This window comes from Octodon degus, unplaced genomic scaffold (assembly GCF_000260255.1).
Source record: "Octodon degus isolate 3935 unplaced genomic scaffold, OctDeg1.0 scaffold00108, whole genome shotgun sequence".
Taxonomy (NCBI): Eukaryota; Metazoa; Chordata; class Mammalia; order Rodentia; family Octodontidae; genus Octodon; species Octodon degus.
In genome coordinates this window covers 3510097-3523609 of record NW_004524684.1, presented here as the reverse complement: position 1 = coordinate 3523609, position 13513 = coordinate 3510097, and positions in this window count along the sequence as shown.

Below are 13513 nucleotides of genomic sequence, written 5' to 3'. Positions count from 1 at the left end.
ACAGGGGCTTGAGAGTGTGCTCCTCAGCAGGTGGTCAGGAGTGTCCCCGTCTGTGGGTGACAGGGTGGCCTGAGGACTTGGGCATCTGGCTCTGGCAGCGGTACTCTTGGCCACTGTCTGGGGATTTCTCATGCTTGGCTTATCACAGTCTTCTAACCCCTCTACCAAGTAGATGTTGTTACATTCTAACTTTAAGATAAGTCACTTGAAGCTGAAAGAACTAAATAGTCTTGAAATGCAATAAACAGAGGAAGCATACCCACACTTCCACAGCACTCAGCACCCACCAGGCACTGCTCCAAGAAATTTATGTATCTGAACCCAATTAGCTCTCACTACAAAATAGCAATTGATGAGGGCAGAGCCATGCACCAGCTCCATTTTATAAAGCAGAAAACCGAATCTCCGGAACGGCAAGAAACTTGTCTAAAGTGAATCAGCTAATAAGCAGTGCAGCTGGGATTCTAATCCAGGAAATGTGGTGCCAATTTGGGCTCTTTAGTGCTCCAGGAACAAAGCAAGTGACCTCGCTCCCCACTCCAGAGTGAGGTCTGCTGTGCACACACACATGAGTAAGAAAACATGACGGAACTGTCAAAGAAAGTTTTATAGAAGACGTGTGGTCTAAAAGGCCTTGAAGAGAAAACTAAGTAGTAATAAAAAAATACAAATTTTAAAATGAAAAAAAAAATGACCTGTGACCTTCATGGTCAAGTATTATGGTGCTAGCATTGCATGAGATCAATTGCATTTTAAATGTCAGTGAGTTCACTCTAATTTCTTCATGTGAGGCTTGACAACCTGCCCAAAGTTAATATTCTATCTTCACTTGAAGCTGTTCATACCAGTTATTGAGTATTACCAACTTATTCAAGTTAATTCTGTGAAAATTCATGTACTTTCTTGCTGTACTTGGGCTTTGAAAAATAAAATTTAGGGCTGGGGAGATAGCTCAGCAGCCTAAGTGCCTGTCTGGCAAACACGGGGACCTGAGTTCAATCCCTGGGTACCGTGTGTCGTGCTGGCCTCAGCACCCCAGGCACACAGTTCCGGCCCTGAGACTGGTCATGGTGGTGCACTCCTGTAATCCCAGCACTAGGAGGCTGATACAGAAGGATCACTGTGAGTCTGAACTGCATAACGAGACCCTGTAACAAATAAATAAATAGAAAATTTAAAAAATTTAAGATGGATGGTTCCTACTTCCAAGGAGATTGCAGTTTTCTGGCTTTGTGCGCCACGCTTGCCACCTCTCAGTCAGTTACTGGATGTGATTCCAAAATATTAGTAAATAATCCAACAGAAAAGTTCAGAAGTTATTTCTTGAGCAACTACTCTGTCCGGCAAACTGTGGCAGCCACCAAGACAGCAAGGTAAAGCCACTGAACAATGGTCACCGTGGAGGCGGCAGCTGTCCTCTCTGACGCCAGTCGGGAGGGTTGGGGCAGAGGGCCAAAATGGAAACTAGGGAGTTTGGAAAACAATTTCCCAAGCTAACATTAATTCAAGAAATATTAGTGAAAGCCAGGGAGATAGCTCAGCCGTCTAAGCACCTGCCTGGCAAGTGCAAGGTCCTGAGTTCGATTTCTGGTAGCAAAAAGAAAAAAAAAAGTAAAAGCTTAATATAAATCCAATGGTGATGCTGACAAAGAATAAAAAATTCAGATCCCATCACTGTCCTTCCAATACTGAGCGGCCAACAGATTTAAAGCAGTATCCTTAATAGTTGCTAGAGAATAAAGAGAAAACAATGGAAGAAAAGAATGAAAGAACAAGGAGAAGACCTTGGTGAAGGGTGCTCCAGCTTGGGGTTTCTTCACTCTCTGAATCTGCAACTTCCTAAGAGAGGCGGGCAGCCACAGGAGAAGCAAGCGAGATGGGGTGAGGTGGGGTCATCAGTAGTGAAGCCACCCGTCAGCCAGATAGTTGGACAAAGATGCCCAGATATACCTGGAAAATGTATCAGTATGTGTCAGGGGCACTAACAGGCACCTGGATAGGTGACTTCGGTATTAACTGTCTTTGGCAGTGCCAGTGTAGGCCTCCCAGCTGGGCTCCACCTGGCGAGAGCAGGATTTTTCTTGGCTCCCAAGGAGAAGCATGTCGAATCTATAGGAACGATGGTGAGTTTCTCTTCACAAAGCTGTCTGTGAATGAAAGCTGTGTAGATAGAAGCTTATTTGAATTGCTCCTGCAGCAGCTATGGCGCAGAGTATAGTTCCTTGACTCTACTGAAAACTGAGGCACCTATCTCCTATTGCTCATTTCCTATCAGAATAATTCCTTCTATTTTTTGGTACACTTAAAATTCATGCTGAAATCTTTACTCATTTTTCAGTAAACCAATTTCATTTTTAAGTACAATGTGTGACCTTGTAAAGTATTCTATTAAGATGTAATTTGAAGGGCTTGTCAAGAAGTCGTTATAGGTGCGGGCTTTGAGGAGCTCCCTCTGTCCCCAGAACACAGCATGATTGACAAAATGCAAAGGAAGTGAGGCAAACATACACAGGACTCAAAAAAGGTATGTAGCTCCATGATCATACAACTGTGACACCAGCTCAAATTATGACTCTGGAATCAGAAAACAGCAGAGATTTCCAGGGAGTGCATTCTTTCTAGAATAACAAAATATTCCATGGGTGTGAATAATTTAGATAAGATTAATGCAAGATAGTAGACTGATGTCACTGGTCAGTCTCTTAATTCTTCTGAAGGAAAAATTCTATTCTATTTTATTTTATTATTTTTTTAGGGGAGGGCCTACAAGGTGTTCAAGTCTCACTACTAGATCAGACTCGTAGTGATCCGCCTGTTTATAGCCTCCCAAGAGCTGGGATCACAGGCGCGCCACCACGCCCAGCCTCAACTGCGGTCTCAGGCACCCAGGGGCTGGGCTGGCAGGGCAGGCCCGGGGAACAGGCACAAGATTTCAGTTTAAAATGCTGCTATTCGATCTTCCTGGTGCTGTGGCTCACAGAGCTGTGTAGTTAAGGAGGAAGAACACAGTGAAATTTCCTCAGTCAGCACCCCACCACCCTGCTCACCAACTGTGTCTCTAGATGTCAAGGTGGGAGAGGTTTCTGTTTCTCATGTAGTTACAGGAGCCTACCTGAGCACCGATTGTGTCATGAATATTTTGTCCCAGTTTGTAGTTTGCCCTTTCATTGTTCTGAGTGATTTTTTAAACTAATAACATTTAAAATTGTAACATTGTCCAATTCAATTTATATTAATTATATTCGCATTAATTAAAATTTATGCTGGCTCAGTGGTAGAGCTCTTGCCTTGCATTAATTAAAATTTACATTAAATTATACAATTTATATTTGTATTTTTAAATTTAGAATTCACTGTAATTGCTTTCCAAGAAAATTTTAGTCAGTTGAAGTTTGCAAAGAATTTGTCACATGATTTCTTTAGGGCTATTTAAAGCTTTAACTTATATATTAGTATCTGTGATTTATTTTGAGTCAATGTTTATGTATGACACATGATAATGAATCTAATTCATTTATTTTTCCATGTAACTAGCTTATTGATACAATATTCATTTAATTGCCTAGAAGGAAATATCTTCTCAATCTATTTGTCACTTTTTTCACGTTTCACTGTGTTTATTACTCTATTTTCAAAGTATTTCTGGAAATCAAGCAAAGTGAGGTATTCACAGTTGTTCTTTTAAAAGATTTCTTCAGCTCTTGTAAGTTATTTTCATTTTCCATACAAATTTCAAAGCCAGATGACTGGGTGCTGCAGAACAGTGGGAGCAGATGAGCTAAACACCAGCCACGCCGGGGGCTAGAGCCAGCCCAGCGTTGTGTGTGTCAGTGGATGGCTGCAGGCCAGCCAACAAACCACCAGGGAATACAGTGGGTGGCGCCATCCAACAGCCTGTCACCTGGGCAGAATAAAAGGTGGAAAGAAGGTGGCGTGTTCATTTTGAAGAGCTCCAGCCTTCTGGAGCAGGTAAGTCCTTCTTCGTTCCTGTGGTTGGATATTGGACTCTAGGGTTCAGTGTCTTCAAAGTTCAAGTTGACACAACGCATGAACCACTACAATATACATTTACCTTTGTTTTAAAACTATTCTCTGAGAGCACTTGGAGTCCACTTTCTCAGCAAGCTACCATATACAATCTATTATTCTTAACTTTGGACAAAATTTTGTGCTTTATGTCTCCAGAACATGCTCATCTTGTGACTGAAGGTCTGTAAACTTTGCCCAGTGCCTCCCTCTTTCCTCATATTCTTAGAGGGAATTTTGAAGTAGAATTTCTCAATAATGGTGAAACTGGACTGGTGAGATAGCTCAGCGGACTAAAGCGCCTCCTTAGGCAAGCTCAGGCAAGCTCAGGGACCATGGTTCAATCCCTGGCACCACATACAGCATCAGCCCTGCTCCCAGGGTGGGCTGAGTAGGCTCCTAGCGTAGTGACGCATGCCTGTAATCCCAGCGCTGGGGAGGCTGAAAGCAGCCTTGGACTCCCCATGAGTCCAAGCTGCGCAGTGAAGCCCCGTAACAACTAAGTACATTTTAATACTAATAATGATAATAATAAAAATAATAATAAACTGTTAGGATTTTAAGAACTTTGACAGATTGATTAAATGCATTCTGCACAATGAAATGGTTATGAGTCTTTTGCGGTCCAGGAGCCCAATATTATGATTTAGATCTACAGTGTTCTCCAAAGACTCACTGTTCAGAGGTGCAGAGCCGGAGCTTTTGGAAAGTAATTTGATTGTGCAGCACTATACTCAAGTGTGGAGCAAATCTTTGATAAATTCATGTGCTTTCAGGAGGTGGGGCCAGGTTGGAGTTGTGGGTCACTGGGGGTCTAAGCGGGAGGGTGCATTCTTTTCCCTGGCTGCCCCTTTCTCTCGCTCTCTGATTCCCAGCTGCCGTGGGGTAAGCAGGTTCCCTCTACCTTGCTTCATGCCTTGCTACTTCTGCTTAGAAGCTAATGAGCATGTGCAGAGTGCCGCCTCTGAAACGGCGCCAGAATAAGCCTTTGTAAATTGTGGGATTTTGTATTTTATCCCAGTAGTTGGAAAGCCAAATAAAACTCTTTGGATTGTTCTTTCTTTACATTTTTATTTTGTTTTGGTATCATTTTTGGCACCACTATTGAATCTTATTCCTGCCTGGGAGTGAATGACTTTTGACAGGCTGGCATTCAGCCTGGTTGACCTACTATGTTGTAGACGCCAAGGTGACAGTACCAGTAGGTTCCGCTTCCTATAAAGTTATGATGGAGTTGAAATGTGCGCCTGGCAGAAACATTCATCAAGGCAAAAGAAATAAAAACATTGAGAATATATTTTATTTTATTTGTTTAGAACTCTTTTTCCTTTCCCACGATGAAGCACCTCACCAACAATGTATTTATACAAGTTCCTTAATGACTGCATATTCTGAAATCCATAATTATCACAATCTACACATGGATGTTACAAACTGATCCTTCTAGATTTTCCAGGTTCTGAGAAGCTGTATTCTATGAACGTAAGAACTGTATGTGCAGTGAAGAGTTTTAAAACAAGTGAGCCTTTTATAGGGCTTTTTGTAATGAACCAAATGGAATTGGATAAGTGTGAAAATTTCATGTAATTTTTTATACAAGTGAAGTGCTCTGATACCTAAATGACATTAACTTTTTAGAGGACAGATGGCTTTTATTCATATTTATATTAGTTGCTTGGCAAAGTGCTTTCAGGTTTCTAATTATATATACTTTATATTTCCTATCGTTAGCCAAAGCCTTGGCTAAAATTTTAAAAGTCAAGAATATAACCAAAAATTTGAATTGTGTCAGTATCCATAATTTTTATTATTCTAGGCAGCCAGTATTACAGCAGACCTAGATCAAAACCTAGAAGATATTTTCTGTAAATGCATCACAAATAAAGCACTTTATGATCCTTATATATCTTTCATTAAAAGCTATTATTGGGGTTGGGGAGATGGCTCAGTGGAATAAGTGCTTCCCTGGCAAGCACAAGGGCCTGAGTTCAATCCCTGGTTTAGCCAAAAAATAAAAGCTATTATTTTCTTAGCATTTAGGAAATTATACTGTATATCCTCAAGAAATAACCTCATAAGTTATTGATTAGTTTGACATTTTGGTTTCATACATCTAGCACTTTCTAATCAATTGTTACCCATTTCACATCCTTTTTTTTTTTTAACTTTCTACTATTATACTCGCCATTGTGAAAGAAGGCTGAGACTTTGAACCTTTTATTAAAGTACACGTTATGGAACTTATCATATAATGGTGATAGTGAACAGTTTAATTTTTTTTTCTTTTTTTGTTCAACAGCTTAATTAATCTGGCCAAAATTTATATGAGAGGACATTTCTTTTGTTTCATATGTTCAGTTTGAATTCTTAACATGTAGCGGGAAAATACAAACTGATTTTCTTGGCATTGACCCCTGGATTGTTCTGGTTATTAATCAGCTGCTAGAAGCAAAAATGAATTCACAAATGAGGGTTATTTAATGTTAACATCAATATTAGTACAAATGTTTTTTCTCATTGAACTAAGAGAAAGTAGCTGCATATCTATCCTAATATATATATTCACTATAAATTGGTCCTTTATTTAGATCCTCCTTTTTTGTTTTGTTTTGTCAGAATTGAGTGTTCCATTGCTGTTACAGAAGCTGTATTTGGAGAAGACTACAATATGCAATGCATTAATTATTGTAACCTGTTTTGAAACTGTTTCATTTCTATCTTTTCTCATTAAAAGGAATAAAAAAATTAGAAATAAGCTTAACATCAGTAGAAATTATACTAATTCGACATGAGTACCATTGTTTATTTTTGTTTCATTGTTGTTTTCTGTTCTTAACTGACATTCAGTAATGGTAACCAGATATGGGCTGCACTGGGATGAGTCACTGTAATGATGAAATCAAGGTAATCAGTATTTTACTTCCTCAAACATCTATCAGTTATATGTGTTGGGATGTTCCAGATCCATTCATTTTTCAGTAATTACTATCTTTCCTTAAATGTATAATTTATTTTCTGTTTATGGGAACAGTTAGCAGGTACTGACTGGAGCAGCAGCGACCAAAGGACATTTAATGATCTTTGAAGAGATTTATTTTCCTTTTTCTCCACTGGTGTGTGATTACAACCTATTTTAAGATATGCAGTCAGTATTTTTCTTTTCCAAGTCAAGGAACAAAAGGAAAACCCAAACAAAATATTTTGAAAACCACTGCAAAAATACCTGTGAAATTCCTATTTTCATCAAAATGGAATGGGAATGACTGGAATATCCTCTTGCCCAAAGGAACTAGACATTCAAAAAATTAGTACATTAAATTATCTGCTAAAATTTATTAAATTGTACAATGAAATATGCACAAGTTTTAGTTTTTTAATCATCTTGGAATAATTTTTTTTTAAATATATTGTGGGCTGGCAAGATACCTCAGCGGACTATAGCACCCGCTCAGGAAAGCTTAGGCAAGCGCAGGGACTGGAGTTCTATCTCTGGCACCACATGCAGCGCCAGCCTGTCATCCCAGCCCTGGGGAGGCGGAAAGCAGGAGGGTCACTATGAGTCCACGCTGCGTAATGAGATCCTATAACAACTAAACACATTAAAAAATAAATATGTAAATAAATATTTTTAAAATGTTGTTATAAAAGTCTTTAAATTTCCAGTACAGTTACAAGTATACATTTATGCTACTAAATTGTGTGTCCCCCAAGAATGTTATTATGTTGATTGGGATACAACAACTATTGTGAAAAAAAAATTATGTTGCTTCTCTGTATATAATACACTATTTATTCTTAATATAAATGGTTAAAATGCACGTATTTCACAAATCTTGAAAATGGTTAGAAAATTTATTATGAAATAAACTAACCAAGAGCACATTGTACATTTATAAATTTTCAGGGTCATTCAGTCTTGGAAGGCTTAGATGTTAGGTACATCAGGATTCATGTTGAAATAAACACAGTTTTAAAAATTTTGAACCAGCTTCCTACGTATACATTCATTCAACTATCTTGTAACAAAATGAAGCTGATGCACTTGGCTTACTTGTAGAAGTCATGCTTTTTCTTCCTGCTCATATTCTACACTGAGGAGGAAAAGGCTAACTGCATCTTCACAGTTAGAAAGCCACAGCACGCAGCAACCTAGGTGTCAATCAACTAAATAAATGTCTTGTTTTGTTTTCTGAAATTGAGGACACAGTACAGTGCTAGGAGCACTTAACACACTAAAGCAACATGTTTCAGTAATAAATTAAACAATGAGGAACAGCGTGATGAAATCTGTTTTTCTTGGCACCGTGTGATGGGGAAAAAAGAAAGTTGCAAACTACTGAATTTTTTTTTTAATTAAAGTCATTGCCTTCTTAAGGCCTGCCAAATAGCTCAGCAGTTTAAAGCACCTGTAAGCAGGTGGGGGGTCAGGGGTTCAATCCTCGGGGCTTGCCGTGCTGGTCCCACCCAGAGCACACTTAGAGGGCAATCGAGACTGGGCTTGGTGGCTCGCGCCTGTAATCCCAGCTCTTGGGAGACTGTAAACAGGTAGACCATTATGAGTCCAATCTAGTTGTTAGACTCTGATCACCCTATAGACCTTTCTCTAAAATACAAAAAAGAATAAAAAAATAAAGAAATCCAAAGAATAATCCCACAAAAAATAGATGCAAAAAATAAGGTGAAATTAAATACTTTGTTATAAGTTTATATAGCCAAGTGGCGAATATCTACAATAAAGTTACAAAACATTGGAGAGAGAAATTTAAAACAATGCAAAAATTAGCCAAAGATAGCATATTAATCTTATTATGTCTCAATAAATTTAGTATTAAGTATTTATACAAGTTTTTCTTCTGAAGTCTGTATGCATTTTTTGGTGGACTATGTATCAATGTTACTGATTTTTGTATTTTTTTGTATCCTATTATGTTCTGGATTCTTTTATTAAATAGATGCTTATTGCTATTTTGGAGAATTTTGCTGTATATAAAATGTTTGTAATTAAGTAAAACTATAATTAAAAATGTTTAAATAGGCAAAAGAGTTCAATATGTAGCTCAAAGAGAGTGTAAAAGTGACCTATAAAGATTTTCCTCCGTCTTTAGTCTTTGGCAATGTGAATTCAAACCAGAAGAGATACCAAAATGCACTGGAGGAATATGCAAAATGAACTGAAACCAAATACCGCAACAGCAAAGGAAGAAGTGAGGCTGGCTGAGACTCTAGGACATCGCTGGGGGTGGCAAACGGTTCAGCCTCTTTGTAAAGGAGTATGGAAGCACCACTGCGACTTAAACACATGCCTACCACACAGTGCGGATATTCCTCTTTAAGGTATGTATCCTAAAAAAGGCAAGTAAAATATTTGATGATCCAAATATTGGGTCACACATATCCAAATGGCATTATTTTAAACAGATAAAAACACATACAATCCAAATATCCACCAGTACATGAGGGCTAAATAAATTGTGATAAACTGACTCACTGAAGTCTAAAGAAATATAATTTATGCTATAGAAGGAATCATCAGTTTTAAGTGAGATGAATGAAACAAAACAAAAATCCCCAAAAGAAGACAAAAGAAGGGGGCCGGGTAGATAGCTCAATAGAATAAGCACTTGCCTGGCAAGCACAATGGCCTGAGTTCTGCCCCCGCCCAAAAAAAGAAAGAAATGAAAGAGGGAAAACGAACACATTTTATGTCTTCTCCTGTAAAATTCTAGAAAACAAATGTCTTGCCTGATCCATGCTGCTACACCAAAGTGCCATACATGGGTGTCTGATGAGCCAAATAAATATAATTCTCACATTTCAGCAGGCTGGGAAATCCAGGATCGAAGTGGTAGTGGATTTGGTGTGCGGGAACTCCTTCCTGACTTCCACAGGGGGCTTCCACGCTGTGGCCTCAAAGCAGAAGAGGCTGTGAGCTCTGCCCAACACCAAATCCTATAATGAGGTCTTGGTCTATATTGCACAATCTCCTTCCAAAATCCCACACCTCCTAATCCCATTGAGTTGGGCCTACGACTTCAACTATATAGATTTGGGGTGGATCCAAACATCAGCTCATAGCAGTAAACTAATGAATAGTGACAGAAAGCAAATCAGATACAGGAGGTAGAAGTGATGGATTGTATAAGGATACAAAGAAATTTTACAGAAATGGCCATATTTCTTATTCTAATAGTAGTGATGGTTTCCTAGCTTTGCATGTTCTTATCAAAAGTGATCAAATTACATACTTAAAATATGAAATTTTCCTCCACCCTCCACTCCTCCTGAGCATGTGGGTGAGCTGTCTTGCTGAACCTCTCCATCATTAGTAAGGATTCAGTCTTGACTATTCCATCATGACTAAGGTCTTCCTGGAACACTTTCACAGAATGTCAAGGATGTGTAGAGTGACGTCATGGTGAAACACTCATCTGGCGCATCTGGTACTGAGAAGCAGGCTTTCGCGCTAGCGAGGCCTAATATTTACATTTACTGAAAAGTATTTTCCAAGAGATAAAATTATGCCATTGGTTCAGTTGTGTATTTAAGGAAATAAAATATTGTTTAAACCACAAAAAAAAAAAAAAAAAAAGAAATTTTGTGAATTTCAATTATGCCTCAAGGAAATTAAAAGTAGTCAGCGCTAACTAAAGCAAAGGTAAAATTACGTTGATTTCCAGATAGGGGATGATCATTATGAAAAATAGACATGTCTAGGACAAAATGTTTAAGTTGATATACTGAAGTCATTTTTCCTATCACCAAAATGTCACAGCAACTGCTTCTAAAGTATCACCAACTATGCTATGGAATAATTCCATTTCTGTTAAGACTTTTTTACTTGGGGAGATGTTTTCATCATGGCAAGAAAAATATTAGCCAATTTATCTACACAGAAACTTATTTTGTAGCTTTCCTGTTTTTTTTTTTTTTTAAATACTCAATTTAATCCATGGTAGAAATTATGCAATCATTTGAATTCTTATAAATTCAAAGTTTTTCTATTAATCAAATACTTCTTTTGAAAGCTATAGTAAAGCATATTATAAAACACTGAACAGTATATGCTTAAAATGAATGAAAAGCAAAATGTATTCACTGATATTTGTTTAACTTGAATGAAAAAAATCAATAAAATATTCTGGAAAGGCTGAGTAAGAATTTCAGGGTCTTAAATATCAATCATGATTTATTTTATATTTTACCAATGAAATGTTTGAACAAGACAATAGCTTGATTTGGACTTTTCTCTGAGAAGACCAATGCAGTGCTGAATTTTGATGTAGACTGGTCTTAACAGACAGGAAATTCCTGCGAGGATGCAAGTATGTTAAGAAGCAGCAAGAATAAATCTCTAGAGTCAATCGGGGTAATCAGCGAGGTTAAAGCTTTCTCCGTCGTTGGCCGTAGAGCACAATGAGAAGGGAAGAGTCAGCAGCACTCCAGCCTTTCATCTGTGTCCAAAAGAGCAGGTTCTCCACTGTGGAAGTCTGGTGATAATTCAGGAAGGTCACCAGGAAAGGGCTGAGGTTTGAAGACCCCAGAGTTCAAATTCAGGTGGCCTATTTAGCAGAGAGCACAACTGCTCAGCGAGATCCATCTAAAGCTTTCTGAAGAGACTCAAGTGACATCTGTTGTTCATGGTGGCCGGTGCTTAGGCCCCGGCTGTACCAGGGAGTGGGAGGCCAATTTTGTAGGAATGCTGTGTGCTCAGCATTCCCGCACTCTTCTGAGCAATTGCTTATTTTTCTTCCTGCCCTTCCATCTGTGCGTGCTGTACCAGACGATTCCCCAAGACTGGATTCCAGAATAATTGATAAATAGACGGTCTATTGTTTTATGAAGCACAATCTAATGTTTTGAAATATACAAGTGAAATGGCCAAATCTTGTTAATTAGTATATTTATTCCCTCACACTTTTTGTAGTAAGAATATTCGACGTAATCTCTTAACAGTTTTGCAGACATTCAATTACTAGTAGCAATCATAATGATCATGCTGTATAATGGACGCCCAGAATTCACTTGTTTTTCTAAGGAAACCAGACCCTTTCCCTGCCTTCTCGCATCCCCACTTCCCACCAGCAGGAGCCTCAGCAGCCAGGGTCTACTCTCCACTTCTCTAAATTTCAGTAGCTCAGGGTCCCTGCATAAGGGAGGCTATGCAGCATTTGTCTTCCTGTGCCTGGACTATTTCACTTAGTATAATGTCCCCAAATTTCATCCATGTAGTCACAGATGACAGCATCCCCTTCAGGGGGAACAATATTCCACTGACACCACATTTTCTTCCTTCCTCAGTGCTTAAGTTGATGCTATGTTAAGGAAATGTCAGGGTGCTTGCTGAAGTAGCCCTGTCATTTTACCTTCTTACCAGCAAATTACTAGCACTTTGGTTCCTCTATGTCCTTGTCAGCCTTCATTACAGAGCTGGGTTTTGTGCCATTCCGATGAGTAGGAGAGGGATTCTTTGTGGATTTTCGTATCTGTTGGATGAGAATTCTGTGCAGAATCAATGTGGTTTTTGGCCATTCATAGACATTCTCTGATGAATGCGATTTAAACTCTTTGTTCATTTAAAAACTTGAATTTTTTAAGATAATTGAGCTCTAGGCATTCTTTCCCCCCTCAATTTTCTACTTGGGTTGATAGCTTTCCCACATTTTGTTTTCCAGTACCAGGGATTGATCTCAGGACCCTGTGCTTGCCTGGAAGGTGCATAAGCCACTGAGCTATCTCATCAGCCCCCTTCCACTGCCCCACTCTTTATATGACCCAGAAACATCCTAATAAAATTTCTCCACTTAACTTGAGCACAATTTCAATCTAATTCTTGGAATCAAGAAATAGATGGTAACTGTAGAGATACATATCTAGACTTTTCCAAATAAAGTAGATTTTTTTTTAACTCTATGAGGTAAGAGTGCACACAATTTAAGGAATAGCAAGTGAGGGACAGGTAGGGGAACAAATAGGGATTTCATACTCTTAAAATACACTGTGAGCCAGGATCAGTGGTGCATGCCTATAATCCTTGCACTGGGGAGGCTGGAGCAGGAGGATTGTTGTGAGTTTGAGACCAGCCTGGGCTACAAAGTGAGCTCGAGGCCAGCCTGAGCTGCACAGTGAGACCCTGTCTCAAAAAGGCAAAAAAGGCAAGATAAAGTACATTGTGATGATAACGGAAAAGAGGAAAATAGAAGAGTAGTTTGAAGGACTGGTGTGCTTGCTTACCCTGAGAAAAATGCAAACAGAAAGCAGCCACAGACCATGGTACAGGAGGGATGGCACAGGGAACGCTGGCGGGAGAGAGCAGGCATGGGAGGGATTAATTTTTGAAGGGAGGAGGAATCCTCTTGCATAAAAATAATGAAAATAATAATGATAACATCTTCAGGGAGGCAGGCAAAGCAGTCTGAGGTGTGGACAGGCCGTTCCAAGAGGACTTCTGCATGTGGCTGCGACATTCCTTAGAAGCAGGAGGGATGCT